The 25,393-nt window shown below is 37.9% G+C and overlaps 1 long non-coding RNA gene across 1 annotated transcript in view; it reads right to left on the bottom strand.

The window, feature by feature from the left end:
* Window positions 1-25,393, bottom strand: part of LOC116147687 (uncharacterized) — a 498,674-nt gene that overhangs the window by 387,317 nt on the left and 85,964 nt on the right. Inside the window, exon 3 of the long non-coding RNA XR_010376819.1 lies at window positions 21,315-21,404. This is a non-coding gene — a long non-coding RNA (uncharacterized LOC116147687). The remainder of the gene's footprint in view (window positions 1-21,314; window positions 21,405-25,393) is intronic.

Genomic DNA, 25,393 nt, shown 5'->3' with positions numbered 1-25,393 from the left:
CAATTACCCAAAGGAAAACCTTTAAAATGGTCCGCAATCACAAAAAGATGTTCTTTCTTACTTATAATCAAAAGAGATGTAAATTGAAGCTACTATATATCATACTAGTAGATTGGAAAAGGTGAAAAATATCAAAATCTGAGTTGAAAAGGGAAATAAAAAATCAAACACTTACGATTTGTTGAAGAAAATTTCAATTAATATGCCCTTTCTAGAGACTATTTTGGCTGGCAGCTAGACAGGAAGAAAAAAGGAAGGAGGGAGCGAGGGGAAAAAAAAGAAAGAGAGAAAGGAAAGAGAATGTGTTCTTTCTCTCTTAAATGTTATTTAAGTAAATTATAGTATAAATAAAGCAATATCCTGCAACCATTAAAAATAATAGAGAATCTTTCCTGCTATGAAAAAACGCTCAAACTCAATATAAATACATACTATATGTAAGTATATATATAAAGTACAGTATGTATAGTGTGATCCCAATTACATAAAATGGGTGTGTAGGCACATATGTATGTATGTAGGCGTTCATAAACAATATCAAAGAGTTTTCATCAATATATTAACAGTGGTTATCTCTTGGTGAACTAATTGCATCATATGGTTATTTTCATATTAATCTTTATGCTTTTCTAATAGTTTGAGTTTTTAACATAATCAGCATGTTTCAAAGTAATAAAACTACTTTGTAGATGTGACTCATCCAATAAGATGAGAGAAATTATTTAATAGTAATGTGATAATTGATTCAACTAATCATATATTTAAAGTTACTCAAAAACATGTCTTCTCTGAACAATTCTTCTATTAAGTTCAGTTTCTTCAACCCACTTCCTCTTCAGAGAAGACAAAGGAGGAACAAAAAGCAGGAAGCATTTGATAATACTCCAACTATGAAAGAATATTTCGTTTTTGTTTTTAGTGGTTTTAGTAACTGAACTGCATCTTAGGTCAACATCCCTTTTGATATTTAGGAAGAGACAAAATAGAAGGTAGCTTTAGTATGTCATCAACATGTTTCAAGTACCACTAGTGTCCAAGCAAAACAAAGCATTTGTCATGGCATGCAAAGGAAAGGAAATAGGTAGAAGAAAGACAATAAACATTTATCCCAAGTAGATGGAATGGAAAACCATGAGAGATTCTAAAGGTAGAAATAAAAACAGAAAACAATTGAAAAATCAAAGTTAAGAACTACAGTATAGGATAGATTTGGAGTAGTCTGAAAAAATAGTTTAAAGTAAAGCATTTATAAATCAGTGTTTAAAGCCAGTGTTCATTCATTCATCCCTTTGGTCCAGACCCAATCAGATATTATCTCCAGGTGCAATATTTGGCACTGAGATGAACATTAAAATTAAATATTTATTGGTGCCTTAATATTATCAGAGCCTTGTTCCAACTATGACCCAGGTTTGTTTCCTCAGGAAGTGCTGTATGATGCTTAATCCTGATCTCCCTAAAATACAAGAAATGTCATCATAGAGATTTTGTTTTCATTTCTAGTGTTAATTCTGGGAGGCTGACTGTCTTTTATATTAGTGTCTGGCCATACCATATTCTTTAAATATTTAGGTTAATCTGGATTGTTTTCACTTTAAGGTAAATTTAACCAGTAAGACAGATAATGACTCTCTTAAACATGACACTTCAAAAATAGATATTCTATATGATCATTCATTTAAAATGCCTAATACTTTCAGGCTAATTCTAGGAATTTCTACTAAGAAAATCATGGTGTAGGTGTATAAAGACTTATTTACAAATTCCAGTATAAGTTTGCTTTCAACAGGCAAAAATGATATGAAAGCTTGTTAAATGTTCAGACAACAAGAGGCCAGATAAAGAAATTTGGATACAAACATTCTATGCTGTCATTAAAATCCACTGAAGTTGTCCTTCTTTAAAGTGTCAATTTTCAGAACCAACCTGTGTGGTAATAGCTGACATCACCAGGGTAAAGAAGTTCCACAGCTCCCTTTATAGCTATGCCTTTGATTGTCTGATAATCACAAGGTGATATCCATTCTGTGTTACACACAGGGAGAGCTGAGTTGTGTGGCTGGTATTTGTAACTATGACTTGAATGCTATCCTCAAATCTAGTACCCATGATGGCTTGAGTTATCTTTACAATGTAAGTCTTATTGCCTTGTGCCTCCCTGAGTTTTGATCTAAGAATACCTCCCTGGCCCGTGTTTCCAGGTTAGTCAAATTGTATAATCAACTATAAAGGATCTCAGACTGGCCCATGTTTTAAAATGTAGGGGAGATGTTTGGGTATATATTAATACAGGAAAAACTGCGTGTGTAATTCAAGCTGTCATAGTGAGACGCCTGCTTATAAAGAGCACGTATATGGAGTGGTCTTGGTGTTGTTCCAAAGGGCTGTCATCACATTATCTAGGTCGCACTACAAGCAATGTACACAGAAACTGTTCACTCCCAAGTTTGGGATATAGAAGACATTTTGATCTGAAATTGATCATAATGCTAAAAAAAAATAAATAAAGTAGAATTACACATGCCACATTACTGGTTATGATCCAAAAGAGAGATAATTTTCTCTATCATGGAAAGTAACTAACAAGCCTTAGCTAAAGTTTTGTAATTATTTTGTAAGGTCAGAGGATGATTACCTTGATTGTGACTGGCTTATTTTTAAAGAACTAATTCCATCATAAACCTCTGATGCAAATTTTTGAGCCAATTAATTGGAACACAAATTTCCAGACAATCTAAATGCTGGCAGTAGTTTCACATTTACTAAGTTTGGTTCAAGGATTCAGTTTTACCCCTTGCCACTTCTTCTCACTGAAGCAACTGGTCAAATTACAACAACAGCATAAACTAGGTGATATACTTTAATGAAGTACTGAAAGAAACTTGCCTAGTTCCTCTATCACTCCATGTTTGTTACATTATTAACGGGAAGCTATTTTAAGTCTTGCCTTGACTGATTCCAATTTTATTTGGAAAAGAACTATATGGAAGCAGAATACCTGGATCTGAATACAACTTACTAAGTGGCCCTTGAGACTCACTTTCCCCATCTGTGAAAATGAGATAAGGTCTACCTCAAAGAACACTCATAAGGATTAAATGAGAATGTGCTGAATAAACCATAAAAACTACAGTAATATTCATTATTAATTCCACTTCATCACATATCTTTTGGTAAGCATGGCATTGATGGTCAAACCTCAGCAGAACTATTATATGCATCTCTTCTAGAACCATGTGGTCTAGTTCTGTTGCCTTCATGTATCATCATTTCAGCTATTATTGCATAAAAACTACATCAAATTTAGTAACTTAACAACCATTTTATTTGCTCAAAATGCTATGGGTCATTATTTAGAACTAGGCTTAGGTGGGTGGTTCTGCCTATGCAATGTCAGTTGAAATCATCCCCTTGGCTGGCTTGCTCTCTCTCTCTCCCCTCGCCAACCTCTCTCTATAAGTAGCTACATTGCTTTACTAGCAGCATTATGGTCTCAAGGAAATCAGACTTTCTTACATGGCAACATGCTCTCAAGAGGAAATATTCCAAAAGGGAACCACTTATTTCTAAAGAACCACACTCAAATGCCTCATAGAAGCCCTTCCTTCATGTTCTGTTAATTAAAACCAATTAAAGGGCCAGCCTAGAATCAAGGAGATGGGAAACATTGCCCCTTCACAAGATGTGCAGCGAAGCATTTTCAGCCATCTTTAATCCCATATAGTCAAGTCTGCTAGAGATATTGTAGTGCAATCTTGGTGTTCCTTTTGATTCAACCTCAATATTAGAAGTTATGTGTTAAAGTAGTTTGAGATGAAATTGTCCCACAGTGGGCTTTGATCATCACCCCCCCCCTCAAAAAAAAACCTCTAGTAGCATGATCATTCTTGTCTACAGATACTCTGAACAAAAATGTCTATTCTACTTGGAGAATATCACTTTCTGAGTTTCAGTTTCCAAAGATAGATGGTAATTCAGAGAGAACAGCCAAACTCAGTAAGTAAGAAGATTAGATATGGAGGATGAGGGAAGGTCGGGGGCAGGGGAAGTGTGTGGTTGTCAAGATCAAATCCTATGTGTTTTACCTTATGCAGCAGACATAGCTAATAACTCAGATGCTACCTGGGGCCCCAATTATCTTGAAGATTTGAGTGCAATTGCCTTGAACCTCCAATTCCACAGTCTGTACAAGTCCATTGTCCTCAGAAGATTGCTGTAGTTCCTAGGAACATTCCATCCTCTGGCCTTGTTTGTATTCCCTCTCTTCTCTTGCTGTCTCTGCCGTGTTTTATGTCAACCTGGACATGAAATTCAACCTCTCCACTGGTTTATACACACACACACACACACACAAACACATACATACGCACACACACACATACATACGCGCGCACACACACACACACACACATACGCGCACACACACACACACATACACACACACACATACACACACACACACACACACACATACATTTACATCCTATACAATATTTCACAATGAAGATGAGGAATAGTTTACATTTTAGAACAAATAGCTTTTATTGAGAATTTCAAATAACTCTTTTCTTAAAATATCCATTGACCTCCATGTCTATCACTATGGAATTTCACTGTCCTTTCAGTTCATCTCAATTTCTTTCAATCTTCCTCTTTTCCTTCCTGTATCCCTCTTTTTCTTCCTTCTCACTTACTTTTGCTTCAAGTTCCTCCTCTTTCTTCTTTATTCCCTTCTTTTCCAGGAGAGAAATAACACAGTAGTCCTCTGTACTGGGAACAGATCAAACCTCTCTCCCTCTGAGGTCTTGGTGGCAACTGATGTTCAGGTTCCTTGCCGGGACTGGGAAGCTGGAAAGGATGGTCAAGGCTTGCATCCAAACAAAACCAGTACCGTTCCCAAAAGAATCATGGTAAAGAAAAGTGTTATTACTTTGAAACACGGAGACAAAGACCTCAGAGGGAGGATTTAAGGGAAAGGGGAGATGGCATTCATTCAGCGTAGCCACCTTGAGTGTCAAGTACCTTTAAGACAACCAAGAGGAGAGGCAAATATGGAGGTCTAGAGTTCTAGGTTTGAGCACTAGAAATATTTAAAGGTTTGTGACATCAAAGCCCAAGCAAAGGTCACCATACTATACTCTGGCTCTTTCTTCTAACTTGGAGGGCACTGAGGATCCAAAATGCAAATACAGATAACTCTGGTGCAGAAGTGTCATCATGGCATTCACTGTCTGCAGTTCCTTGAAAGAACAAAGGCTTAAAGGAGAGCTGAGGTGGCAGGACATGTTTTTTCTCACCAAGTTTGGAGATGCAGCTCAATTTCCGTTCCCAAAGTCAGGGGCTCCCTTCTCTCCCACTTAACCAACATTCTCAATAAAGGTCTCACTAACACTCTTAGGTCTCCATGTAGCTCCGTGGAAAGTGGCACAATGGCAGACTTGGTGAATTGCCCTTTACTCAGCATCATATTGCAGGAAGAAATTCTATCATTCTCTTTGTGGTATGTTGCTTAGAGGGTGATTTTAATTAAACTGTAAAATGTCAAATATTAGTATGGAGGAGGGTCAGCCTGCAGGGAGAGGGAATGAGTCAGATTTATTATTCACTGAGCAACAAGCTGGCAGCCCTTCTCTTAGAGAAGATTATAAAAGAAAGCCAAAAGTTTGTATTATATATAAAGCCACTGTCATTTCTCCATTTACCAAGCAAAGTAGGTCCATCAAAGCACACCATAAAACACTTAGGGCCTTACACAGTATTTGTGAAGAGGAAAGCCTGGAGAGGATTTTTCAAGCTCACGTTTGGAGTCTGACAATCAATGGTAGTATTCTCTTAAATGTCATTTCTTGAGATTTTAAAACTATTTGTTTTACAAAATGAAGCAGGATATAAATAATTACAGGAGTATTTCTTTCTTTCTTCCTTTATTTTTTATTGAAGTATAGTCAGTTTACAATGTGTCAATTTCTGGTGTACAGCATAATGTTTCAGTCATATATAAACATATATATATTCATTTTCATATTCTTTTTCATTATAGGTTACTGCAAGATATTGAATACAGTTCCCTGTGCTATACAGAAGAAATTTGTTGTTTCTCTATTTCATATATAGAAGTTAGTATCTGCAAATCTCAGACTTCCAATTTATCCCTTCCCACTCCCTTTTCCCCTTGGTAACCATAAGTTTGTTTTCTATGTCTGTGAGTCTGTTTCTGTTCTGTAAATAAGTTCGTCTTTTTTTTTTTTTAGATTCCACATATAAGTGATATATGATATTTTTCTTTCTCTTTCTGGCTTATTTCACTTACAATGACAGTCTCCAGGCCCATCTATGTTGCTGCAAATGGCATTATTTTACTATTTTTTATGGCTGAGTAGTATTCTATTATATAAATATACCACAGCTTCTTTATCCAGTCCTCTGTTGATGGACATTTAGGTTGTTTCCATGTCTTTGCTATTGTAAACAGTGCTGCTATGAACATTGGGGTGCATGTAGCTTTCTGAATTAGAGTTCCATCTGGGTATATGCCAGGAGTGGGATTGCTGGATCATATGGTAAGTCTATTGTTTAGTATTTTGAGGAACCTCCATACTGTCCTCCATAATGGCTGCACCAAACTACACTCCCACCAACAGTGTAGGAGGGTTAACTTTTCTCCACAGCCTCTCCTGCATTTATCATTTGTGGACTTTTGAATGATGGCCATTCTGACTGATGTGAGGTGGTATCACATTGTCATTTTGACTTGCATTTCTCTGATAATTAGTGACATTGAGCATTTTTTCATGTGCCTATTGGCCATTTGTATGTCTCATTGGAGAATTGATTGTTTAGATCTCCTGCCCATTTTTAGATTGTGGGTTTTTTTTATTATTAAGTTGTATGAGCTGTTTATATATTCTGGAAATTAAGCCCTTGTCAGTCTCATCTTTTGCAAATATTTTCTCCCATTCCATAGGTTGCCCTTTTGTTTTGCTTATGGTTTCCTTTGCTGCACAAAAGCTTATAAGTTTAATTAGGTTCCATTTGTTAAATTTTGCTTTTATTTCTATTGCCTGGGTAGGCTGCCCTAGGAGAACATTGCTAAGATTTATGTCACAGAATGTTTTGCCTGTGTTTTCTCCTAGGAGGTTTATAGTGTCTTGTCTTACGTTTCAGTCTTTAAGCCGTTTTGAGTTTATTTTTGTGTGTGGTGTGAGGGCGTGTTCTAGCTTCATTGATTCACATGCAGCTGTTCAGTTTTCCGAACACCATTTGCTGAAGAGACTATCTTTATCCCATTGAATATTCTTGCCTCCTTTGTCAAAGATTAATTGACCAGAAGTCTGTGGGTTTATCTCTGGGCTCTCTACTACAAGAATTTTTAAATAAGAGCATTCCTTTCTCATAGAGACCCAAGATTTTGGTGAGCTCCTACTTTTAAGATCAGTAGTGAAGGAAAAACCAAACCATAAGGATTTCTAAGTCTTGCTTCAGGAAGCTGCTAGTCACATTATTATTATTTGTCCCTCCCTCTTCTAACTATATTTGCTATAGCTTAGAATTCACTTCTTCCTGGAAGCTTTCTATGCCCCGAGCTGGGTGAGCTGCCCCTCCTATCTACTTTATATCACCATGTACTTGTGCCCATCAAAGCACCTATTACACTCTACTGTAATTACCCATTTACCTACCACTCTCCTACTACACGTCCTCCTCCAAAACAAAGACCATGCTTTACCTACTATTGAATCCCCAGCACTTGGCACAGTAGCTAGCACAGGGCAATTACGCAATGTTTGTTGGATTAATTAATCATCTTTCAGTAGCATAATCCTATTAGACCTTGACTACGTCCTTGTGAAGGAGGTCAGAAAGCTGACACGGATTAACTCAGTGACCTGTGTCATTGGCTGAACCATGGCCAGATCTCCTGATTTGTGGCCCACTGGTCTTTACACTACACTGCATCAGTATCAGTAGCACACAGAGTAATCTAGATTCCATTCTGTTCACTTCGTCTTCTGTGCCACAAAAACACAAAGCTCAGGACCTTCAGAATCACAGAGACTCAGCACAGAAAGGGCTCTAGAGGCTTTTGTCACAGTCCAACCCCAGCCTTCCACACAAATGAGACCAATCCAGAGAAAAGTGACTGGCAACAGATCCTGGTCTAGAACTCAGGCCTATCAGTGCCTCTTCATTTGCCTACCTTTGGCAGAAAGGTACAACAGTACAATAGTGGATTGATAAATGCACCTTTTTGCCAGATTTGGGCCTTCCTCCCAGGCCTATTAATTATATGCAAACAAGTGAATTTGAAAAAGAACATGATTTTCCATTCATCTTTCTGTTCTGGTTCCACATGCTGCAAATGGAAAGCATTTGGCGGGGGCTACAGAGGTGAGAAGAGATCCATGACGTGCAGTTCTGCACTGCCGCGCAGCAGGCTTGTCAGTAATGTCTTACTTAACATACTGTCACAGAATTTTCCTTCAGTGTCACCTCAATCACTACTGTAACACTCCATAAGAAATAATGCCATCTGTTAAAATACACAAGGCAGGGAAACGCAGCTGCTGTCATCACACAAAGATGGAATTAACCAACACTAAGCAATTACTTTCCTTTTAAATTTCACAATTAGAATTTTAGTCTTGCTTTATTTGTATCACAAAAGTCACCACAACACTGTGCCTGTTGAAGTAACAACACGGCTCTCTTGATGAAAACATGGAGGAGGAGGAGTTTATTTGGGCATAATGGTAATTGTTACTCCATTGCTTTTTTTTTATAAATATTTTTAAAATTCCATTGGGCAGTGTTAATTATAGGTAGCAGTACTAAGACTAATGGATTTGCATATAGCATTCACACTGTGGCTCTCCTAGTACTCAATTAAAGACAAAAAAAAATTGCCAAGTGAGGTTTATAGCTGATGGAATGATTGTTACGCTACACATTCAAGATCTCTTTTTTCTCTCCTTGGTAGTAGAGGATTTTAAAGGAGAAGGAAGGGACCCAGCTTACAGGAGACAGGTTTCTAATTTGAACAAAGATCAAATTCTGCCTCTCAGCTCTTATTCCATTCATTGGACAGGAGCAGATTGCTGGCTGAATAACAGAAGGGTGGACCTATTCAAAGCCTCACTGCTGAGCTAACTCTTCAAAAAGCTGTAAGAGATCAACAATTGCCTTGGCCATACTCCATTATGAGGATGTCAGCAAGCTGGTGTTCCTCTCTTTGATGCATTTTTTTTTTTTTTGCATGGGAATTATACACTATATTTTCTGGGGGCAGAGAAATAGGCAAAACCTGCCTTAACTGGTTTTCTTAGGGGTGGAGTTCTCTTATAGAGCAGAGCAAAATCAGTAAATGTAACAAAGGGTTAAATTGTCAGCTTTTCTCCAACTTCTGTGGCCTGAATCACCCAATGAGGCCACATATCAATGATGCCACAAGTGTGGAAATATCTAAATACATGTTACTTGGTCCTCAGGAGGAAGCTGCAAATATCCACCCTTCTCATAATGCCTTTAATAACTCTTTAATGTTCAGTATAGTTTCCATCTATTTGCTTTTAATGATCTTTCACAGTTGTCTGGTTCATAAACAAAATGATCCATATACCAGTTCATAGACAGAGAGGCTGTCACACCTCCTGATAGAAACACTTAGTTCCACTTTAAATTCATTCTAAATTCTGCAGTCAAGACACATCTTTATCGCAAAGCTACCTATTAAACAGCATACACTTGGTGCTTTATCATAAATATCTTATAAAATTAGTTATTTTTTAAATCCATATTTGAGCTTGACTTCCCAAAGCCTGCAGATTCTTTCAGGGCTAAGATCATGCCTTATCTTTTCGGACGCCCCATCAGACATAACAACCCAGTGCCATCAGTAAGAAATGCTCAATGTTTATGAACTAGCAGCTTCAGACTTTAAAACTCAGGATGTTTCCACTTTTAAATTATATATATTAGCCAGTAGGTTTCTCAGTCGGGGTAGGATAGGGAAAGGGTGCCTAGCAAAATCATTCTCACAAGCAAAGTGTGTCTAAATTCATTACTCATATACATGGATTTTGCCTGGCACTACTGCCCAAAATCTTAACAGTTACAATGATGTCTGACATATTGTTACATGAAGAAAACTCAGTTTATCACAGACTGCAAGCCTCCTCAGGCCCTTGAATACAAAGGACCCTATTTAGAAAGAAATTGCAATCTGTACATGTAATTCACAATCAAGGCTCTCAAAGTCACAAAGCAGCAATGACTACATCTCTGATTACTAATTAAACCAGGCACTACCAGCACTCCAGTAAAGACCAACCAGACAGAGGAAGCCCCCGGACCACGCCTGTCTGCATATTACACCACAGCCACATATCCAAACAGCCTTCAGTTTTAAAAGATGCTGTTTCTGTTTGTAGCGTGATTTGTAAAGAGAGAAATGATGATGTGCTAGGCAGTATACTAATCTTTTCAACTGTAGTATTATGTTTAGTTTTGCACTAATAGTATGCATTAATAATGATCTACTTTTTTGTCTTTCCTGGCCAGCGCCAGATCCAAGCCCAGTGTTAAGTCACCATGTTGAGCTCCTGTATTGTACTATCCTTTCTTTTCTGAGCCAAGCTTAAAAGAATATACAGCAGTAATGAAAGAAGCTAAAATGAAAGCAAAGATTATTTTTCCCCATGCAATGTACAAGAAGAGATCTTAGAGGTCTCAGAGAGGAAAATATATACACAATCTGTTCAAACCACCCAATTTCTCATTTCATCCCCTACTCGCCCATCTCCTACTAGCTCTTCATTTTTTAAAAATCCCTTGCCTTTCCTATCTTCCTACTGTTGTTCTCCTTTGGGTCCCATAGACTCACTATATATCCACACCAAGACTCAAGTTCTCACAGACATTTAGCATAATCATTTCACGTAACATATGAACATCGCTCAAAGTTGCACATGGGGGGAAAGCATATACAAACCTTTTTCCCCTTGATCCAAAGCAATAATTGGGGAACATACTCAAAGTGTGAATGAAATAAAATCTTTACCACTTTAGAGTTTCGATTCCCACAGATATAACTACTTTTTGTTTCCATTCCAACAATTTCCCTAAAAATGGACACCTTTACATAAGTGAAAAAGCAGAAAAGAATAAGCTTAAAGACGAGAGGAAGAGATTCAGACTTCAGTTGTAATTCTGCCTCTGTACCCAGGTGTGGTATGAAGTGGTAAATAAGAAACAACTTAGACTAGCTGAAGACTTTAGTGTTAGCTGGAGTCTCACCTACTCCTACACATGAGCACATACCAGATGGTTCCATGGCAGTCAGGAGGCTTGAAATGAAGCTATCATTTAGTCTGCAGCTGGAATACACAGTTTTGCCCACTTTAAAAAGACACTCATTTATTCAGATGGATCCCATATAAAAGGATTAGATCTCATAGGACGTGCAGTTTTACTTTCTTTAAGTTTCTAAAACATTTTAAACCTAGTGAACAACACTCTCACCCCATCCCAGCCAACTCACTTTCAAAACCAAATTTAGATATATTCCATTTGACTGTGCGCATAACAAGATCACTTTAGCCAGTAGAAGATGGAGGATAAGGCAGGCAGTAGGGGATACTGGAAGACCAGTTAGGTGGAAACTGTACTAGATCAGGTGGAAGGTGGTGGTGCCTTGAATTACAGCAGGTGGGTATGACAGTTGATTTGGTATAACAGATCCAGGTTATATATTTTGGAGGTAGAGTCAACAAACTTTCTGATAGCTGTATGAGTTGCAGAAAAAAAGAATTAAGAATGACTTTTTTGGTTTTAAGTTTCAGAGACTAAATAGATGGTGATTGACTTATCTGTCTTATTCAGTTCTTTATCTCCACAGCACCATGCTTGGCTCAGAGAAGGCACTCGGTTGATATTTGTGAAGGGAAGAGAAAGGAGGGTAAGGAAGAGGCGAGGAGAGGGGAGGCGAGGAGAGGGGAGGGGAGGGGAGGGAAGGAGGGAGAGGAGAGAGGAGAGGATTGCCCACACTATACCCTCATCCAAAAGACAACATCACCTTCTTTTGCAAATACCCAACTATTTAAATAGAACAATATGTGAGTTTTTACATATTCCATGTACACTCAGCATACCTTCCGTAAAAGTCAATATAATAAGTATGGTGCCTAATAATAGCTGTAAAGTATTTTGAAATTCCAAAAACTTCCTAAATAACAGAAAGAAGAATTATCCTCAATATTGATTTAGAGTCAAGCACATATTATTTCCTCCTCTACAAAATAATGCTATCCATGCTACATGGTCCTTTCCAGGGTCAATTTTGTTTAATCCAAATATCCACTGTCTGAATATGCCTTAGAATAGTTAGTTTACTGTATCACTATATTTAGAGGCAGATTATTTTGAAGACTCAGTCTTCAAATTTATCACCTTAGAACTCAGGTAATAGCCAGAAATTTTTACTTGAAAATAAATTTTTTTAGCCTAAATTTCAATAATCACCTTCATTATTCCCTTACTAGAAATCACTGGAATAACCATTAACTCAAATTTTTGTCTTTTCTTTCAATTATGCATAGAAATATAAATGTGAAAATTTGCAGGAGTTGCCATAGTCAAAAGATACCCTATATAGGAAAAGTTTAAATTAACATTAGGACTTAAATATGACATATTTCTAAGTCTACATTTCAAACGGCAAAACAAATAATGGTTTCATGTTGCAAGTAATAGGGTTAAACAATATGTAGGGTGAACCTGAAAAGTCAAGCCAGTCTTTTTTTTTTTTGAGTAAAGGAAGATTTCTTTAGAGATACATACTGCATAGAGTGTAGGCTGTTTCAAAAGACAAGAGAAAGGCCATGAGGTGTGGGGGTTGTGTGCTCAGGTTAAAGTAAAAGTAGGTACACACTCCACAGAGTGTGGGCCTTCTCCAAAGAGGAGGGAGCAAGAGAGGCGGCCATGAGGTGTGGTGTTGCCAGTTTTTATGGGCTCTGTAGCTTCATATGCTAACAAGTGGGAGGACCATTCCAAGTACCCTGGGGACGGGGCTGGGATTCCCAGGAATTTGGCCACTGCCCACTCTTTGACCTTTTATGATTAGCTTTGGAGCTGTCATGGTGCTTGTGGGAGTGTCATTTACCATGTTAATATTACAATGCGCATATAATGAAACTCAAGGTCTACTAGAAGTCAAATCTCCCACCATCTTGAGCCTCAAAGCCTACTGGGAGTTGAATCCTCCACCATTTTGATGTTAACTGCCGTCATTCCCTGAATGGCTGTGCCCTGCCCCCTTCTCTCCTGTTTCATTCCCCACTCAGAGATTTTACTCCTATAATCTTATGGGGGCGCAGAGGGGCAATGGTCTGTCTTCTGAAATTACTTTCAGGAAAGTTAATCCCGTCTTGATCATCAACCCAACAGGCAAAACATTGTCTGGAAAGTAAAGGAAAGGAGAAGAGGGAGCTGAGGTAGTTTTAAAACCCTGGGAGAGCAGCATGGGGGTGTTATAGCCAGGCCCACACTAAATGTAATTGTGCTGAACAATGCTAGTCAGAGATACAAAGGCTTATTCAATACAGAAGTCCATGAAAGTTCACCATGCTAGTAACAGATATTTAATTTCTTAGTTCCTCAGCGGCAAATTTATTTATTTTTTAATTTTGCCAAGCCCTAAGAGGACACTTAAATGTTAATATCTAATTCAGGGTGATTAAAGAAGAGCAAAATTTGGAAGGGTCACAGCAGAGAGAAACCATCAAGATGTCCTTGGTCCACAAGCACATTGTGTCTGGATACACCATGTCTGCCATCTATCTCCTGCTGTCTCTACCAGCCAGAGAACAGATCAGCCTGGAGAAACGGGCATGAGCCCGCCTCACAGGAAACCTCTGAAGAAAACCCACAGTATCCTTTTTCCTTTGTCACCATTTCCTCATAAAATAATCTTTCAAAACTCAAACCTTCTAAACATCCAGATTAATCAGGGGAGTTAAGCTGTAACCTCAGACATATGGCTCACTTCCAAGAGTTCATGACAACCACCTCTCATTCACTCCCTGTTTCTTCAGACTCTAAAACCAGGACATGATAGATTTTCCAATGGCAAGCTCCAGTGTGACACAGGACAAATTCATGCTGAGCCCTGAGGCTCCTAGTCTTCCGTGTCCTTTTTTACAGTAGACAGAACTGACAGCTTTGAAAGAATGTGCAGGTTCTGTCCTCCTCTGCACAAATGAGGGAAGCTCTCTTTCCAGAAGTCCTAATAGGAAAATGCAAAGTAAATCCAGTGCAGCAGGAACACTGCTTAGCATGTCTATACACACAGCCCCACAGAACAGCCTTGGAAGACTTCTCAGCTACAAAAAGAAAAAAAAAAAAAATCAATTCCTTGAGTATCTATGTATATTTACTATCTTAATTTGTCTCTACTTTTCACCAGAATTGTTAAAGTACCTACATCAGCCTATTGGCAATTGATTCTACGACTTGTTCTACACAAGTTCACTTTATGGACTTCTCCAGATGGAATAAAGCAGGTGCTTCATGAAATAGTGTATGATACGGTAGGTACCTAGAACTACACTTTTAAAATGCAGCAAAATAAGTACCCTGTACAATTACTTTCCTTCGTACCATGAAAACGTCATTTATTTTAAATTGACTGATATATGCGCATTATAGGTACCTATTTTTTCCAGTTGGCATAAGAAGAAATATTGGAAAATCTGTAATTTTGGCAAGTGTATATTTTGTTTACAGTTATAGATTACCAGGGTGAGGGGAAGTCTGTTGAGATTGGTGGGTATATTTGGTCCTCCAAAGTTTAGGAGTGAAAATGGCAAAAAATCGCAACAAAGAATCCCAAGGAATATGACTCTGTTTTGCAGCACAGCAAGATTAACCTGTCTGACACAATAGCCCTGGCTGTCATGCTAGGGAGAGGAACATTATTGCTTGCCCTTAGAAAAATACATGAAAAATAGAGGCTTATAAAATAGAATAGTCTGGAAATTTAGAGCTGATTATTATAAGAAATATTTCATATTTTTAATTGAGTAGAAAAAGCAACATGGGTGGCAATTAGAGATTTAGGCTGCAAGAATGCAAAAAGGAAAGAGAAATGGTAGAAGGAGGTATAAGAAAAGCAGTTTTAATAAAGTAAGAGAGAGGGAAGAGGAATTAAGAAGGGGCAGCTTCCTCTCAACCTCGCCTTCTATCACTTTCCAGAGACTGAGGAAGTCAATTATGTGCCCCAGCATCACCTACTGCAATCCTATTCCCTGGCTGACCTTCTCTGAACAACTTCCCTGCAGGATGTCTTGACAAGTCGCCCTGCACATCAGCAGAAAAAACTTCTGCTACCTGTAGATCCAGAGAAGCTCATTAAAAACCCACCGAGTGTGGCACGGGGCTGTAAATTACTTTAAAACTCTCAGATTTTTCTCTTCTCTTTCAAAGTATACAGATCAATTATTAAGCTTTGCCACCAAAAAGTAGATCATAATAACTGTTACTATATCACAGTTTCATCAAACTGCCAGTCATTATCCACCACAAAGAAAACAAGTTTATGACCACTCTAAACCAACTGATATCTTGGAAGGAAGTGGGGGTGTGAGGAGAGGGAGGGAGACATGAAAGAGGAAAAAAGATAAAAACTATTTACTGGGTAAATAAAGAAAAATTTAACAACAATTAATGAACCAACATTTACTACACTAATTAATATCTCCTAGAGGGATATAAATGTGTTTGTATCAGTTAAAGACTGTCTTGAAATGACAAGAAAATAGCCACACATCTAACATCAAAAGCATTTCTTTCTCCTTTCTCTTCCTCCTTCACTGTAGTGAGCACATGATGAGCACATGAAGGAAAGTAGAATAATTCATTATTTTGTCTCCCACAGCTTTGTATCTTCAACATTTTTTTGAATAAATACGAAGTCATAAATTAGCTTGTAGCAAAACAGAATTAATTGAATGTCTTAAGTAGGATCATCAAACCAAGGTTTGAGTCAATTTATCTGCCTAAGATTTTGCTAATGTAGTTTCAGCTCATTAGGGCGAGAGTTGATGTTAAGGATGGGATATTATTAGACATAGAAAGGGAAAATTTAAGATCAGGAAAATCTGACTTGCTGTGTTTTCGCAAGAGAATTTCTTGAAGGTTATCTGATGTGTGCTACAAATCATAAAACAACTCCCCTTCAAAAAGTCATCCGTGACTGAAAAAAATGAAGTTGCTTTAATAGAATCTGAAGATGTTTGCACATACAGTGACACTGAGAAGGCCTCTGCCTTTCGTTCTCTCGAAAGCACTTGCCAGAAAATGTCTTAGAAATAATGCGAAAACAATTATGTGTGTGTTTGTGTAACAGCAATACACACACATATATAACAAAATATATTTATGGAAAAGCGAAATATACTCTATGTGCATTATACACACACAGAGAGAGAAAGAGACCTTATTCTGATTGTTTCCTTGGAAAATAAAATTTTCAGGCATCCAAGTGAAACAAGAGTATTTGGGCACAGTAAGAAAGCCACAACAGCAAAGCTGTGGGGGAGGGAGATTTTCCCTGCATTTCTAGTAACAGAATCAATAATAGTCTGTGATTCTTCCAGCAAAAGGCTTCCCCACAGGAGAACTTAAGACAGCCACTGAGCATCCTGCCTGACCCAGGTCAGGCAACAATTGCACAAATGCCCAGTTCTGCTCCATCTCCACATTTCATTAATGTGGGCTCTTTCCTCAGACAAGATAACACGATCTTGGAACTCCTAGCACAATTACTTGTAATATGTCACAATAAACTTAAGGAAACCCAAAATGTTAGATTGAGGCTTAAGTATTATTATTTGGGCCCAAAGACACCGGGTTTATGGGTAGATTTTTTTCAATTGGTTAATCCAAACATTAAAGAATCCATATAAATGGAGCAAAACATCACTAAGGCTACTACAGCTGGAATAAAATATCCAGAAGTAGTGAAAAGTCTGGCTTGGCAGACAAATGAAGTTACTTGCTACACCTGACCAGGGTCAAATTACACAGTCTCTCAGCTTCAGTGTCCTCACCTGCAAAATCCAGAAAATGGCAGCATTCATAATACATACAGGTTTGCTGTGAGGATTAAAACAGACAATGTATTCAAAACACTAAGCACAATGCACATAATAAGCACTTGATACATGTCAGCTACACTATTTTTATTCATCACTAGATAAATTCTCATCTCTCCTTTCACTTAGCTGTTTAGTATACTATTGAATACGCCCAGTAACTGAACAACTACCTCGCCTTCCTCATGGTTCATAAAACTTAACTGGTTTTAAAAATCAGGTGTAAAAAACTTAACTTGATAGACTTTTAATTTCTCTTCTGCTGGTGCTGAAAAACCAATGGCCAAAGCAGCTCCACACAGCAGAGAGATCGGGGACATGTCCAACTTCACAATACATATACTGTGCACAGCCTCAAACAGTCACAGGTTAAGCGTGCTGAATTTTGCAATCATAAAAATGAAACATCCAAAAATATATATTTGTATATGTATAAACATACATGTGTGTGTATGCATACGTTCCTGTCCTTTGAAAGGCGTTATTCAATCCCTAAGTATGGAATGCTTTATACAGCTCTCACTTTGCACTTTCCTGTAGTATCCTTTTAAAACTGTGTTTTTCATATTTCATATTTTAAAACTGTGTTTTTCATATTTCCTGTTGAGTTGAAATTGTAATTTGTGTGAACCAAAGTTTATTCTCTGGTAAGGGAAAGAGGGTTACTATTTGTCAGAGTTAGAGACGACCTTGCCCACATCGGGGAAACAAAAGATTGTTTATTTGGGGTGAATTTATATTTACAGCCAGCAAAATACTCCTCTGGTGCTTCGGATTCTCCTCTCCGGTACTATGAGAAGGCAACTTTGGTTAGCTGCAATAAGAGCAAATGGGCCTTGGAAATCACCATCACATTAGGCTGCTGTTCAAATAGCTTTTAGGGTTGCGATAATAGGAGGCAGTCCTAATAACTGGTGACTCTGCGAGACCCTGCCCAGAAGGCCTCCAAATGGCAGCACGCAATTTAAATTTTAATCTGGAAACAGTGGAAATGATGAGATTCCAGCTGGGGACCTTCTGGTCTGAGGGCCAGTGTTCAGCCTCCACATTAGCTGCCCCAAAGGTTCGTTGAGTTGATGAGCGAATGCCCCTACTCTTTCCACTCTTTCCTGCTCCATGCCCAATGCCCATCTGATTCCCCAGACAGAAGGAAGTTGCATTTCTCTGCTTCCATAGAGGCTTTGCCGGGGCTGATGAAGCAGTTCCACATTGCTGGGATCCAACCAAACACATCTGTGCTTGACACAAGTGCATGATATTTTCATCACTCTGACAAGTGATAACTTTCTAAACTTTTTTCCGTCCATGTGCTGGGTGGGCTTTGGGACATACGTATTCACTTTAAGCTTCAAATGAAAGCTGGCAGATGCATGCCATGGGCAGGAGGAAAGCACTTTATTTTTTCCTACAATAAGCAATAACCCTTAGTATAATAACTCAAAACAAGTTAAACAGCTAAAGGGAACATTAGTGGGACCCTGTTGGCATGGAAGGGAACAGCTGGCCATGTTAGTAGTCATTGCACGTCATTACTCGGGAAGTCCGCTTCCAATTCTGCTACCAGCTTGTATGTCCTGAGTGTGGAGGCAGTGTCATACGACAGATGAGAAAGTGTCATCACAGGACGTTATAGGCAAAACTCTAGATGTTGATATTTGGCAATGCCGATTTGGTTTCCAATAAGCAGAAAGGAAAAACATCTTACTGACTGAAATAAAGTTGGGAAGAAAATTTTGAAAGCTCCTGTAATCTCTCTCGTTTCTCTGCCTATACCATTTTTTAATTGGAAACTTTTTATTCCCAGTGTGTAACAATGACTCCCAAGAATGGCGATTTGTCTCTCAGACTAGGAGTGTGAATCTAACGAAAGGATGAACATTAATACCTGGATGCCTGGAATACTCAGAGTGAAACTCAGCTGCTTCCACTGGGCTCCATTAGGAAACCCATTCCAGTGCCCTAACACCCTCAGCAGCAGAACTAAAAAGTTGTTTTGATTTTTTTTTTAAACCACACACAGGAGCAAATTTCTGCAAGGTGGAAATGGGAATAAAAACCAGTGTTTTGGAATTTTTTCTTTGCAGATAGTCATCAAATGAGGTACAATATTTGCTAACAGAGGGTAATTTGAATTATCCACGGATAGTTCAAAAACACAAAGAGTTCATTACCCAGATATCTCTATTTAAAATAGATTTGCTTTTGTTCATCAGTGCAGTGCACATGGCTGGGAAATGGCAAAGTGCCAGGATGAAACTGCTCCTAATTTTCAAAGGAGGCCACCAGCTAATTACGCAGACTGCAGGTGTGAAGAGAGAAGCTCAAAGTAATCAATAGCAGTAATTAATCTGCTAGACTGGAGCTAAAGAGCTAACAGCTGGACATCAGAAATGGACACATGCAACAAGATCAGCAATAATTACCTCTTTAAATATTGAATTTCCATAGCAACAATTAGGCTTATAAATAAAGGCTGGAAACCAAGGCTTAGAGGCATGACACTGCATGGCAAACACAACATTCTCCAAATCAACCCTTTTAATAAAACACCAACAATATGCTTGAGCTAGGTCGACCAGTTTCCAGGGTTGGAAGAGGGTGGATGTAGTTCCTCCAGCCTCAGCTTTCTTGGCAGCCTGTCATTGGCTTTCAGATCTCTGAGTCACAAAGATGGCCCTGGAAGTTTGCTTTGGGCAAGAGAGCAATGCCTTTCCACAGCACCTAGTACCACACAGCTACCAGCTACAAGACACATTTCTCATCTGTGAAATCTGTTCCTTTAAAAACAAAATCACAAAACTTGTAAGCAAAATGTCTAACTAAGGTACTAGAACCATCAGTCTTGAAGAAAGCAAGGGTTTTTTTTTCAAGACCAATATGACAAACAAGAGACCCAGACACTTAGGCTTCTGTGACAATCTTTTGCTTTGTGGAAAGAATAGAGAAAACTTGCTGTTAGTGGGTTTTGCATTATTTGTGAGTCAGTGGGAAAGGAGAGGTTGGTTGTTATTAAATGTGAACTAAGTGCGCGACACTATGGTCTTCATCCATTTGAGCCTACTGTTGTTTTGTTCACTGAAGCAAAAGAGGCATAGGGAGGCTAAAGGCTTGCCAGAGCCTCAAAGCCAACAGATGAGAACTGGGAGGGCCATAATCTGAATTCAATCCTGGGAGTTTTTAACATATTTCAACAAAGCACTCAGACATCCTTGGGAAGTAAATATGTTTTCTAAAACACTTCAAATTATTGTTATGATTTGAAATGCAACTTAAGTTACGCTGCTTGTGTTCTACCAGTGTCACCAAAAAAATCAGTGATAGTTTGATTCCTTGATACATACAAATTATTTAATTCTCTTCCATGCTTTTTCATTTTGATTTTTCTTAATATTTTTTAGTTGAAGTATAGTCAGTTTACAGTGTTGTGTCAATTTCTGGTGTACAGCACGATGTTTCAGTCATATATATACAATATTCCTTTTTATATTCTTTTTCATTATAGGTTACTACAAGATATTGAATATAGTTCCCTGTGCTGTACAGCAGAAAGTTGTTGTTTATCTATCTTATATATGGTAGTTAGTATCTGAAAGTAGTTCACAACTTCCATGGCCCTTATTCTAACAAATAAGCATTCCATAGGAAAATATGATGAACAATAATTACCAATTATGTACTTAACTGGCTGACTCTGGAATATGGACTTAGCCAGGCACATTTCATCTTAATCATTATCAGAATAGAGCAGTTTTTCTTCAGATCCCATTCTCTGCCAATTACTGAGCAAGGCACTTTTCATGCATTATCTCATTTAATTCTCATAATACTACAAACTATGTAATATCATTAATACCCATTCACACTTGAGAAAAATGAGGCTCAGAGAGATTAAGCAATATCCCCACAGACATGCCTGTCAGCACAGCTTCCTCTTCTTAGAATTTAGTCAGTCTATCCTCTCTCTGCTTCCATGCTATACCCTTTTATGTTGCCACTTCTTTACTAATTAGGATGACTTTGTACTTTGGATCTAGACTGCTGCACCTTTCTTTATTGCAAGACATCAACTGCTTAAGAAACAAAATATGAAACGAATATGAAGAGGAGCAAACAGCAGAGGTGACATTATTCTGTCCATTCAATAGCATTTGGAGGGAGAACACTTACCACCAAACTCCTCATGTCTCCATAGATGGTGGAGGACTTCCATCCCTCTGTCCAACAAGGAGTAGTTTGTGAAGAACACTTCTGGCCTCACTATATGAGAAGAGAAACAATTTTAGTGACACAAGAATCCAGGTCAAGAGTCACAGAGACAAACAGAGAAACAAAAAATGCTGAAGGCAGGTAATGCATCTGGAATATCTCCTTATGGAAAACCCTATCAAGTATTTAGTGGCAGGTGGATTTTGGAAGACAAAAGTAGATCATAATAATACAATATGTAATTTGATCTAAATATGACACTAAGAGAACCTTGTTTTCCATAGAAGTTGAGAAATATTTTGTGTTGTTAAACATTAGAGAGTTCCATTTTTGGAAAAAAAATCAAATCAAAGAAAAGTGAGGAGGGAGGTATAGCTCAGTGGTAGAGTGCATGCCTAGCATGCACAGGATCCTGGGTTCAATCCCCAGTAGCTCCATTAAAAATAAATAAATAAAAATCTAATTACCTCCTCCTCTCCCAACAACAACAATGACAAAAAGTAAGGGTGGGTTTGGCTGCCATCATAACTCCAAAAGGATATGAACTATTGCTGGTGATTCCCTACCCGAGCTGGACACTAGACCAGGGGCTGGTAAACTAGAGCCATGAGTCAAATCTGTGCCTCCTGCCATTTCTTCTTCATTTTACTTTTTATTTCTGTTTTTCTGCTTTTTAATTATGTTTTAAATTTCTTTTTATTGTAGTAAAATAAACATAACAAAAGTTCACCATTTAAGCTTCTTCAGTACAATTCAGCAGTATTAAGCACATTCACATTGTTGTGTAATCTCACCACCATCCATCTCCAGAACCTCTTCATCATCCCAAACTGAAGTTTTTTCTCTCTTAAACAATAGCTCCCCATTTTCCCCTTCCCCAGCCTCTGGTAACAAGGATTCTACTTTCCTTCTCTATGAATTTGTAACTCATAGAGTACTCTAGGTACTCATACAAACAGACTCATACAATGTTTGTCCTTTTGTGTCTGGCTTATCTCACTTCTATCATGTTCTCAGTATCCATCTATGTTGTAGCATGTGTCAGAATTTCATTCCTTCTTAAGACGAAATAGTGTTCCATTTCATGCATAGACCACATTTTGCTTATCTGTTCATTTATTGATGAACACTTACACTGCTTCCACCTTTTGGCTATTATGAATAATGCTGCTATGAACATGGATGGACAAGTCCCTGCTTTTGATTCTTTTGGGTACATACCTAGGATGAAATTTCTAGGTCATATGGTAATTCTATGTTTAATTTTTTTTTGAGGAACCTGCTGCCTGTTTTTGTAAATTAAGTTTTATTTGAACACAGCCATGGTCATTTGTTGTGTTGCGTAGGGTTACTTTCAGGCAACAAAGGCAGAGTTGAGTGGTTGTATCAGAGACCTTATGGCCCACAAAATCTGAAATACTTACTATTTGGCCCTTTAGAGAAAAAGTTTGCCAACACCTGCATTAGATATCAAGGCACTTATAAAAATACAGGTTCTAACCTACAGAATGGGAGAAAATATTTGCAAATGATGTGACTGACAAGGGCTTAATTTCCAGTATATATAAACAGCTTGTACAACTTAATAACAAAAAAACAACCTAATCCAAAAATGGGCAGAAGACCTAAACAAGCAATTCTCCAGTGAAGACATATAAATGGCCGATAGGCACATGAAAAAATGCTCAATATTGCTAATTATCAGAGAAATGCAAATCAAAATGACAATGAGGTATCACCTCACACCAGTCAGAATGGCCATTATTCAAGTCCACAAACAATAAATGCTGGAGAGGATATGGAGAAAATGGAACCCTCCTACACTGTTGGTTGGCATGTAGTTTTGTGCAGCCATTATGGAAAACAGTATGGAGATTCCTCAAAAGACTAAATAATAGACTTACCATATGATCCAGCAATCCCACTCCTGGGCATATATCTGGAGGGAACTCTATTCAAAAAGATACATACACCTCAATGTTCATAGCAGCACGACTTACAATAGCCAGGACATGGAAACAACCTAAATGTCCATTGACAGATAACTAGATAAAGAAGTTGTATATTTATACAATGGAATCAATGGAATACTACTCAGCCATAAAAAAGAGTAAAATAATGCCATTTGTGCAATGTGGATGGACCTGAAGATCGTCATTCTAAGTGAAGTAAGCCAGAAAGAGGAAGAAAAACACCATATGATATCACTCATAGGTGGAATCTAAAAAAAAAAAAAAAAAGACACAAATGAACTTCTTTACAAAACAGAAATAGACTCATGGACTTAGAAAATAAACTTGTGATTACCAAGAGGGAAAGGAGTGGGAAGGGATAAATTGGAGTCAGAGATTTGCAGATACTAGCTACCATTTATAAAATAGATAAACAACACATTTCTTCTGTATAGCACAGGGAACTATATTCAGTATCTTGCAGTAATCTATAATGAAACGGACAAAACATTGTAAACTGACTATGCTTCAATAAAAATATAAAAATAAAATAAAATGATTCTGACATAGCTAGTCTCTGAGTCAGCATCTGGGAACCCCTGAACAAAAACACCTCCAGAAACGAGTACAAATATATCCAATTGCCCTGTTAGCAACTACAGTATTCAGTGAAATCTCAGCATTTAGTAAACTCTGAGTGCATACCCAATCCTTGAAAGCATGTAAATTGAGGACTTAGCAGAAGCTAAGCTTGATTTAAAACTTGTGTCTGAAAGACGAACACTCTGGGAATTGAAGTGAGCCCGATTTTGGACAGATGTATTATAACACATACAAGAGGAGGTATTTTAATGGCCTCCCTTTTATTGATCCACATAATCAGTGAGCAGAATTTCTTCATCTCAGTAGTCTGCTGTATCTCTTTAACTCAGCATCTCTAAACCTCTGACCTATTGACAGCTTCTCTACTTTTTAGTCTGCGCTGTTTTGTTTTGCTCTGCATTTTCTGACTCTGCTCATTGATTTCACTCTCCTATCTTTCTGGGGATCTTGTGTCTCTCTGTCCATCTTAACATCAGTGTGTGTTCACATTTGAGATCACAGAGGTGAAGCCCTCTATTCTTTTCTCTCCTCTCAGATTTTCTTTCTCAACTCTCTGCATGAGTTCATAGAGAACATTCACACCACTGTGTCCTTGTGAGCCAAATCACACTCAACCCAAACATCACAGTACTAACACATACCACATCCCATTGAAGCAAACACAATTTAACAATAATCTCTTTGTATTATAAAAGTAAATATTCTAGCCCAATCAAAGTCACTCTTATTTCAGGCAACATTCATTATAAATTAATAGTATAAACTAAGAATTTAGATTTTCTTTAGCTATCATTAAATAAGTGAACTGTAGCTATACCTGATTAGGGCTAAAATCTTGGCAACAGCATATAGCCCAAACCAGTAACAATTATAAGAAAAATGTACTTTAATATGCATTTAGTCAAGTTAACAAATATTCAACATGGCACCTCAGGCACTGAAGAGACAGAAACGAACAAAGCATCATCCAGTGATCCTCGGCCTTACTGAGTTTGCTGGGCAATTAGAATGTTAGGAATTTTGACAACATACTAACGGAGCTAAAGCTACCCAGCATACCCGTGGTCATCCTTTATAATTATGTAGATGGTCTGAGTAGAACTATGAACTTCCCTGCCTGTGACTTCTTTCACTGCTCTACAGGGAAGTTCTTACATGCTCCAGAAAGCAAGCCACCTTCCTAGAGTTTCGGCTTGGTGTACTCTATTACCAGTACAGCCAGTTGCACCTACTCTGCACCGATTTATATCAGCTCAATCTTCACCCAACAAACTGCACCAAACAGTATGGGTTCTCAACAGCAGAAATATTCTATACCCTGGTTAAATGTTGTTGGTACACTTATGAAGGGTTTAAGCATTTTACAGAAAAGAAGCAAAGTCTATGTTTCATCTTTTTTTTCCCTTTATGACAAAGGTTCATTTTCTTGAACTTCAGTTATTATTTTAAAATCCTCAAATGCTTCTCTAGTACAGAAGATTGTTC

Source organism: Camelus dromedarius, chromosome 19, assembly GCF_036321535.1.
Source record: "Camelus dromedarius isolate mCamDro1 chromosome 19, mCamDro1.pat, whole genome shotgun sequence".
NCBI classification, from domain to species: domain Eukaryota; kingdom Metazoa; phylum Chordata; class Mammalia; order Artiodactyla; family Camelidae; genus Camelus; species Camelus dromedarius.
The sequence above is the reverse complement of the archived record's forward strand: the minus strand, read 5'-3'. Positions and strand labels throughout refer to the sequence as shown.